Here is a 9,020-nt window from a genome sequence, read left to right on the forward strand (position 1 = left end):
TTTTTTTTTAAAGGAAACAAGGGTAAGTTGCTACAATTTGATGAACCTGACCTATACTCATGGAGGTTGTGGTGGTGGTGTCTGTGTCATGGAGTCAGTTCCGACTCATAGTGACCCTGTACAGGGTTTCTGAGGCTATAAATCTTTACGGGAGCAGAATGCTTCATGTTTCTCCCGCGGAACAGCTGGTAGTTTCGAACTGCTGACCTTGCAGTTCGCAGCCCGATTCATAACCACTACGCTACCATGCTGTTGAGTCAGTTCTTACCTATAGCGACCCTGTATAGGGTTTCCAAGGAGCAGCTGGTGAGCTTGAACTGCCGACCTTGCAGTTCAAGTGGCTTTGCAGTCTGGCACATTAAGCCTCGGTGCCACACCAGGGCTTCACTCATGGAGATGTTGTTGTTGTTGTTGTGTACCGTGGAGTCGGTTCCGACTCATAGCGACCCTGTACAGGGTTTCCGAGGCTGTAAATCTTGACGGAAGTAGAAAGCCTAGATAGTAATTCTAAATACCAACAGAGAGGGAAGGAGTCTTTCATATTATGTACCAATGCTATACCCTCTGTATACAAGGTAAATAGGGATGGGCAACTTATACATTGGCTACCTAAAATGAGAGGGCGATAAAAGCATGAAGTGACTGACTTACAAGGTTTCAAAAGGAAGTTTAGTTTAAGAGTGGGAGCATGGAGATAGAGTCCCCACTGAATAGTTTTCATCTTGTGTAGATGGGTCTGATAAAAAGAGATGGGGATAAGATTTGTATGATTCAGTAGTGAATAATTATTATCATGACTAATTGTGACTTTCACAATCGTAAAGGTAGACATTTTGTTAAAAACAAACAAACAAAAAAAAACAAAAAACAGGGGAGTGATTAATCTTACAGTCCAGAAACTCAGGACTCTAGGACCATCAAGGGAGAAGAGCACAAGCAGAATGTGGGAACTTATCCAGAGAAGCAGCAATGCCAGAGACAGAGGCAGAGATGGGGACATGGAGAGCGGGAGAGGCTGAGGACTCTATATTTCATGGGAAGAGAGGGACTAAGAGCTGGTGGCCAGGAGGCAGACTTGCAGAATGTGCCCTTTGGAGGTGTAAATTATTATATATGCCTGAGTGTTTTTTGTTTTTATTTTTTAAAGCTAAAGTGAATAGAGAGAAATATTGTTAACTGATGGTACATGGAGGGGATTATAATCATTGTAACGAAACAAGGTGCACGATTTGTTGAATGTAAAACTGATGATCTGCCCTGTAAACTTTCACTCAATCCACAATAAAAACCTTAAAAAAAAAAAAAATCAAAGAAACAAACAAAAAAGCCTTTTCATAGTCAATAAAGCAAAAATAAACTTTATTATCTGCTTTCAGTCAAGATCCACCTGACATTGGTAATGATATCCCTTATTACATGTCCTGTATGAATCCTGCTGGTACCTCTGGCACTCTGTCAATGTATGGTTGCAGTCATTTCTGTATCTTTAACAAAGCTTTACTTGCATGTGCTATTAATGATATCATGTGATTATTTCTGCATTCTGTAGGATACTTGTCTTTGGAATGGGTGCCATATGATCTCTTAAAATCAGATGGCCAGGTAATTGTCTTCCAAATTTCTTGGCATAGTTGAGTGAGTGCCTCCATTGCCCCATCAGTTTGTGGAACAATTTCAATTTGTATTCCATCAATTCCCGGAGTCTTGTTTTTTGCTAATACTTCACTGCACCTTCTTCCTTCAGTATCTTTGGCTCTTGAAACGGTTGAACACAGACATTCAATGTTTTACCCATAGGATCTGTCAATATTTCAAGTCAAGGCTTGAATTTTTTCTTCAGTTTCTTTAGCTGGAGGAATGATGAATATATTCTTCACTTTTGGTTGTCTAGCTCCAGATCTTTGTACATTTAATTATGATATTTGACTTTGTCTTCTTGAATTTTTCTTTGAAATATTCTATTCAGCTCTTCTACCTCCTTATGCTTCCATTTGCTTTTGCATCTCTTCTCTTCTGACATTCATTTTTCTCTTTTTCCCTCTTTCTTTTCTTCTTAATTACTTTTTGTCTTCTTTCTGTATGATGTCCTTGATGTCATCTCACACCTCTTCTAGTCTTCACTCAATTGTGTGTAATTCATCAAATCTGTTTTTGAGATATTCTGTAAATTTAGGTGGAATATGTTCAAGGTCATATTGGCTCTCTTGGATATGTTCAAATTTTCTTCAGCTTCTGACTGAATGTGAAAATGAACAATTGATGGTCTGTTAAGTCTCTTCCCCGTCCTTGTTTTGGCTGATGATATTGGGATTGTCCACAATCTCTTTCCACAGATGTAGTCAATTTTACTTCTGTGTATTCCCTCTGGTGAGGTCCACGTATATAGTCATTTTTATGTTATTTAAAATGGTATTTGTAATGAGCAAATCATTGGTCTTGCAAAATTCTATCATGTGATCTCTAGCATCATTTCTATCACCAAGGCCATATTTTCCAACTACTGATCCTTCCTGTTTGTTTCCAACCTTTGTATTCTAATTGACAGTAATTATCAATACATCTTGATTGCATGTCTGATCAGTTTCAGACTGAAGAAGTTGGTATAATTCTTAAATTTCATCATCACTGGCTTTAGTGGCTGGTGCATACAAATTTTAAAATAGTGGTATTAACTGACCTTCATGTTGTTAAGTATCGTCGAGTCAGCTCCGACCCATAGCAACCCTATGTAGGGTTTCCTAGAAGCAGCTAGTGAGCTTGAACCACTGACCTTGAGGTTCAGACTGACTTTGCAGTCAGCATATTAACTCACAGCACCACATCAAGAGTCCAAAATGAATTTAACTGGCACAACAGATCTCCTCAGAAGTCACTGTTTTGATTGTGGTGGTGGTGGTGGTGTACTGTGGAGTTGGTTTTGACTCATAGTGTTTCCGAGGCTATAAATTTTTACGTGAGCAGAAAGCCTCATCTTTCTCCTGCATAACGACTGCTAGTTTCAAACTGCTGACTTTGAGATTAGCAGCTCGACTTGTAACCACTACACTACCAGAGCTACCTGAGGTCATTGTGTATGAGGATGCATATTATCCTATCACAAATAGCCTTGTACTTCAAGATGGATCTTGAAATATTCTTTTTGATAATGAGTTCGACACCATTCCTCTTCAATTCTTCCATTCATGGTACAGTAAAATATGTGTTTGTTAGATTCAAAATGCCTAATACCAGTCCATTTCAGCTCCCTAATGCCTATGATAGAGAATTTTATACATTCCATTTTATTTTTGACCATTTCCACTTTTCCTGGATTCATACTTCATACAGTCCATGTTCCAATTATTATGTCTGCTTACAGCTGTGTCTCTTTGTTTGGAGTTATGCTCCAGTAGCAAATGAAGGTCCCAAACATTTTACTCATTCATATCATCACAGTCAATTCTACTTGGAGGAGGCATCTCTTTCCCAGTTGTGTTTTGAGTGCCTTCCAGTCTGAGGGGCTCATTTCCGGGCACTATATCTGACAACATTCTTGTGTTCTTCATCATGTGCCAATATTTACTATTGTAGTACGAACAGAGTTCCACTGCTGTTCATAAGGTTTTTAGTGTCTAATTATTCAAAAGTAGTCCATCTCTCCTTCTAGGATTTCTTAGTCTGGCAGCTCATATGAAACCAGTCCTTCATTGGTGACCTTACTAATACTTAAAACACCACCAGCATAGCTTTCAGAACAACATGCAAGCTACGACAGTATGGAAACCTGACAGCTGAGTGTTAGTCCATTGAAATATGGTGTTTCCATTATACAGGAATGTCTGTAGAACACAAATGCCATAGAAAGTGTTAAAATTATAGGGACCTCATAGCTTAAACAACCTTGTGCATGGATGCCCCCAAGACCCCACATGAACTTTATTTCTACCTAGCACATTCTCACCCACTGGCACTAGTATCAATATCATATAGAATCCCATCAGTTCCTTCCACTGTCATGCTCAATTTTCCTTACGTCCTGTCTGCTTGGCATCTGTGGGTCTACTTATGACAATGGGTGCCCCTGTTTTGTTGATGCCCTAATCATGTACTCTTTTTGTTTATTGGTCAGTGGATGAGGGGCTGATGAAAAAGTACTAAAATGCACTTAAACATAGGGCTAAGGATGACTTTTGTATTCACTTGGTATGTCTTTGAAACAGAGCTATGGTTCACATTTTAAAAGGACAAAAATTTTAAGATTTGCAAAACAGAAAAATGAATTAACCACAGAAGCTAAACAAATCCTTAATATTCAGCCTTATCTCTCTATTCGGTTTTTTTTTTTTTTTTTTTGGTTTGGTTTCCATGGCAACCCATAGTTAAGGGGGCAATTCTAAATCTATTTGCTAAAGGCAAGATGATTGTTTCTGCAGCCTAGAGAGAGAAAAATCAGTCCAGAGTAAGGACTTTGGGAAAAGGAATCTTATTCTGTTTTGTTGGAACGTTTATGTTAAAATCTTTAAAAATTACTCAGTTAATGTTGTTTTTGTTTTTTTTTTTAAATTTTGCAAGAGACATTATCTTAAGGAGGAATTAATTAACATTCTCATTTAGAGGAAAAGAATCCCTGGAGCATTCAGCTGCTGACTGAAAGGTTGGTTGATTCGAACCCAACAGTCACTCGGAGGGAGAAAGATATGGAAGTCGGCTTATATAGGGATGACAAACTTGGAAACCTTATTGTTGGTGTTAAGTGCCATTGAGTTGGTTCCCACCCATAGCAACCCTGTACAGTGTTTCTGAGGAGCCGCTGGTGAGTGTAAACTAACATAGACAGTACAGTTCAAATGACCTTCCAGTACAGTGCATTATCACACAGCGCTACTGTCTTACAGAGTTTCCATGAGTCAGAATCAACCTGATTGCAATGGTTTAAGAAGAGGAGGAAGAAAAGGGGAAAAAGAAGAAGGATAAGATGGACTATGAAGAGGACAGGAAGAAGGAAGCTGGGAAGGAGATTTGGAAGACGAAAAAGATGGGGGAAGGATGAAAGAAAGGAAAGGAAAAAAGGGAGCAAAAAGAAATAGAAATGAAAGAAGAAAGGAAGAAAAATAAAAGAAAGGCAAGCAAGTGTGATGCATAGATTTTTCCAAATCACCCTGGCTAAATTGCAGCCATTTTTACTGCTTTACTTCATAACTCTAGTGCATTTTATCTTCACCCACTCCTATTTCTACCCCTTTAACCTCTGCACTTCTGATTTCTGGTTCTGCCACTGCACTAAAACAGAAGAGAGACACTGCTGGATTTCAGAGAAATCACATGTATAGCATATCAGTTTCATGGATCTAGAAATGCCACCTTTCCACCTCAGGAAGCTGTACTTCTCTGCTCCTCTGCTGAGGACTTTGTCCAACACAGAGTGATTGCTCTGTATAGGATCAGGATAGCTTGGAAGGTGACCCTCAACCAGTAAGGGACAGGTATCTGTAGATAAATACGCCATCTTGACACAGGCTTTGATGCCACACTTCTGAAGAGCAATCTATATGATTCTTCAAATGGATTCTCCAAGTGGGATTATACACTCTTGTTCACAGCTGTAATTCTATTATTAATTCAGTGATTATCTTCCTTCTCATCTATTTTCTCCTCTCCCATATTTGTGTGTTCTGAGACTGTTGTTGTTGTTGTTATGTGCCTTCCTTTCCAAGGAGCAGCTGGTGAGCTTGAACCACCAACCTTGCAGTTCAAATGACTTAGCAATCTGATGCATTAGCCCACAGCACTGTTCTCTAGTGTTCATCTCAAATTCTGTCTTTAAGTGAATCAAATGAAGACACCAGGACATTCTCTTGGCTACAGTGTATCTAGAAAGTTGTTTTAATAATCATATTAACTCTCTAATGTTGTCATAAAAAAATATACAAATTAAGTGCCATCAGAAAACATAATTTATTTTCTCCTGTTCTGAAAGCTTAAAGTCCTAATTCAGTGTGCTTACAGGACTATACGCTGTCTTTCTCAACTCCAGAGGAAGATCCTTTCTTGTTTCTTTCAGTTTCCAGTAGCCCCAGATGTTTTTTGGTATTCCTTTGTTTGTAGAGGTGTCTTTACTCAGTGTGCTTCTGTCTCTGTTTGTTCTTCCATTTTATAAGATATCATTCCATCTGGATTAGTATTAAGACCTACTCTATAATGCTGTTGTTGTTGTTAGGTGCCATTAAGTTGGCTCCAACTCATAGCAACCCCATGCACAATAGACTGAGACACTGCCAGGTCTAGCACCATCTTCACAAGTGTTATTATGTTTGAACCCATTGCTGCTGCCTCTGTGATAACCCATCTCCTTGGGAAATCTTCCTCTTTTTCACTGACTCTCTACTTCACCAAGCATAAAATCCTGCTTCAGGGACTGGTTCCTCATGATAACATGTACAAAGTATGAGAGACCAAGTCTGGTCATTCTGGCTTCTAAAGAGCATTCTGACCGTACTTCTTCCAAGAGATATTTGTTTGTTCTTCTGGAGTCCATGGTACTTTTAATATCCTTCATCAACATCATAACTCAAATGCATCAAGTCTCCCTTACTCATTGTCCAACTTTCACATGAATATGAGGCTATTGAAAACACCTTAATCCTCAAACTAACATCTTTCCTAGGGAACACTTTAAATAGGTCTTTTGCAGCAGACTTCCCCAAGCAATATGTCATTTGATTTCTTGACTGCTACTTCCAAGAGTATTGATAGGGAATCAAAGCAAAATGAAGTCCTTGACAATGTCAATCTTTTGGTCATTTATCATGATGTTATTTATTGGTTCAGTTGTGAGGTTTTTTTTGTTTTGTTTTTTTTCTGTACATTGAAGTGCAACCCATACTGAAGGATGTAATGTTTGGTCTTCATCAGTATTTTAAGCTGTACCATTTGCAAAGAAAGATCCAACTTCCCACAAACAAGCACACATTCCTACATTCAAAAGTAAAGGAATTAGAATTTCAACATATTTTGTGAAGGAACACACTTTTTGACAACAATTAAATAGTTAAAGCAAAAGGAAGTTAATGTTTTGCCAGCTCCTTCTACATCGCATTAAGGAAACAAAACTCCTCTATGTTTTTCATGTAGAGAAATTTTACTGCAAGGAATTTGCAGCTTCTAAAATCATTGAAAGTGCTAGGGGAATGGAGGTCAGTGAAGCTACAACTAGAAGCATGTGGTACTCAAAAACTCACCTGGAAACCACCACAAACCTCATATCTGCCATCTCTTCATACATGAGTTTACAACTGCTACTGGAGAATAAGAATCTCTGGTAGCGTAGTGGTTACAAATCAGGCTGCGAACCTCAAGGTCAGCAGTTTAAAACTACCAGCTGTTTCACAGGAGAAAGATGAGACTTTCTGCTCCCTTAAAGATTTGCAGCATCAGAAACCCTGTACAGGGTCACTCTGAGTCAGAACTGACTCCATGGCACATAACAACACCAATTGGAGAATAGCTTCTCTTCTTGCCTATCAAATTTTGTGCCAACTGGAAGACTCTCCTCTAGCATTATGATGGAGAAAAATATTCTGTAAAAGTTGGTTACAGGTTTTTGCCTTGCAATGTAAAGAAGAATGTGGAAAAGGAGGTGAAAATGTTAAAAAGTATAGCTTATAATTCAGCATGCCCAGGCAGAATGGGCCTGTAAAAACCAGTACCTGACCTAAAATAGTACTGAATACATACTTATAAATTGTTGCAACTTTTATAGGTATATTAAAGATTTAATATAATTATAGTATAAGTATATTAAAGTATATTATTTTATAAGTAATCATTAAAGAAATAAAATACTTATTTTCTAAACTCCATGAGGACCACCATCTATATTGTTTGATATTATATAATTTTTTAAAATGTTTTATTGTGAATTATGTAATAATTTATATGGCAGAACAATAGCTTTACATTCATCTTATTGTATATCATTTCATTGCCATGGTTACAATCCCCTCCATGCATCATCAACCAACCAAAGAGTGGTGTTGGTTCCAACTCATAGTGATCCTGTACAGGGTTTCCGAAGTTGTATATTTTTACGGGAGCAGAACTCCTCATCTTTCTCCCACTGAACAGTTGGTAGTTTCGAAATGCTGACCTTGTGGTTCACAGTCCTATTCATAACCATTACACTGCCATACCCTGCAAACCTGTTCCCCAGTTGTCAGCACACAGCCCCTCTCCCTCTCTGTGTCTAAAGTTCCCAACCACTCCATCTCTCCGCGTCATCATCTCTGCCTCCATCTCTGGTGTCACTGCTTCTCTGAGTAGGGTCCCGCTCTCCTTTCTTCTCCCTTGATGGGCCCAGGGACCTCCCCTCCTAGATTGCAAAGTCAATCACTCCCCTCTCTTTGCTACAAAATGTCTACCTTTACATTTCCAACCCTCACAATCAGTTCTGATAACAATTATTCATTCACTATTGTATCACAAGAGACCTATTCGCATCTGTTTTCATCAGCCTTGCCCAGACATACTGGATACTACTAAGTGGAGATTCTACCTTCCTCCATGCCTTCTGGATCTATGCTCCTTCTTGAAAGCTTGTGAGCCAGTCACTTCTTGCCTCTGTAACCGCCCCCATTTTGGGGAGCCAATGTCTAAGTTGCCCATCCCTATCTACTCCATGTATGGAGGGAGTGGGAATGATCCTTGCTGTAAAGATTTGTTACCTCTTTTGAGCTACTGCATCCATAGGTGTAGGTCAAGTTCATCAAATTGTATCAGATTACTCTTTTTTTCCTCTTATTTCTTCTTCTATTTGAGCTCTGATCATCCAGTCATTGAAGCCAGATCAAGTGGGTATTATCTGCAAGTGTGGGTGTTCTTATGCATATGCCTTCTCTTCTTATCATCTAGATGCTTCACTCTCCACTCTAGTCCTCTGTGGCTATGTCACTGACTCTGGTAAAGAGTGCCCAGGTCTTGCCACACTGCTGGCCAACCAGGTTGCCACCCGGGTTCACAGGAGTCTATTGAACTTTGTAGGGCTT

The sequence above is a fragment of the Chrysochloris asiatica genome, unplaced genomic scaffold (assembly GCF_000296735.1).
Source record: "Chrysochloris asiatica unplaced genomic scaffold, ChrAsi1.0 scaffold00169, whole genome shotgun sequence".
Taxonomy (NCBI): Eukaryota; Metazoa; Chordata; class Mammalia; order Afrosoricida; family Chrysochloridae; genus Chrysochloris; species Chrysochloris asiatica.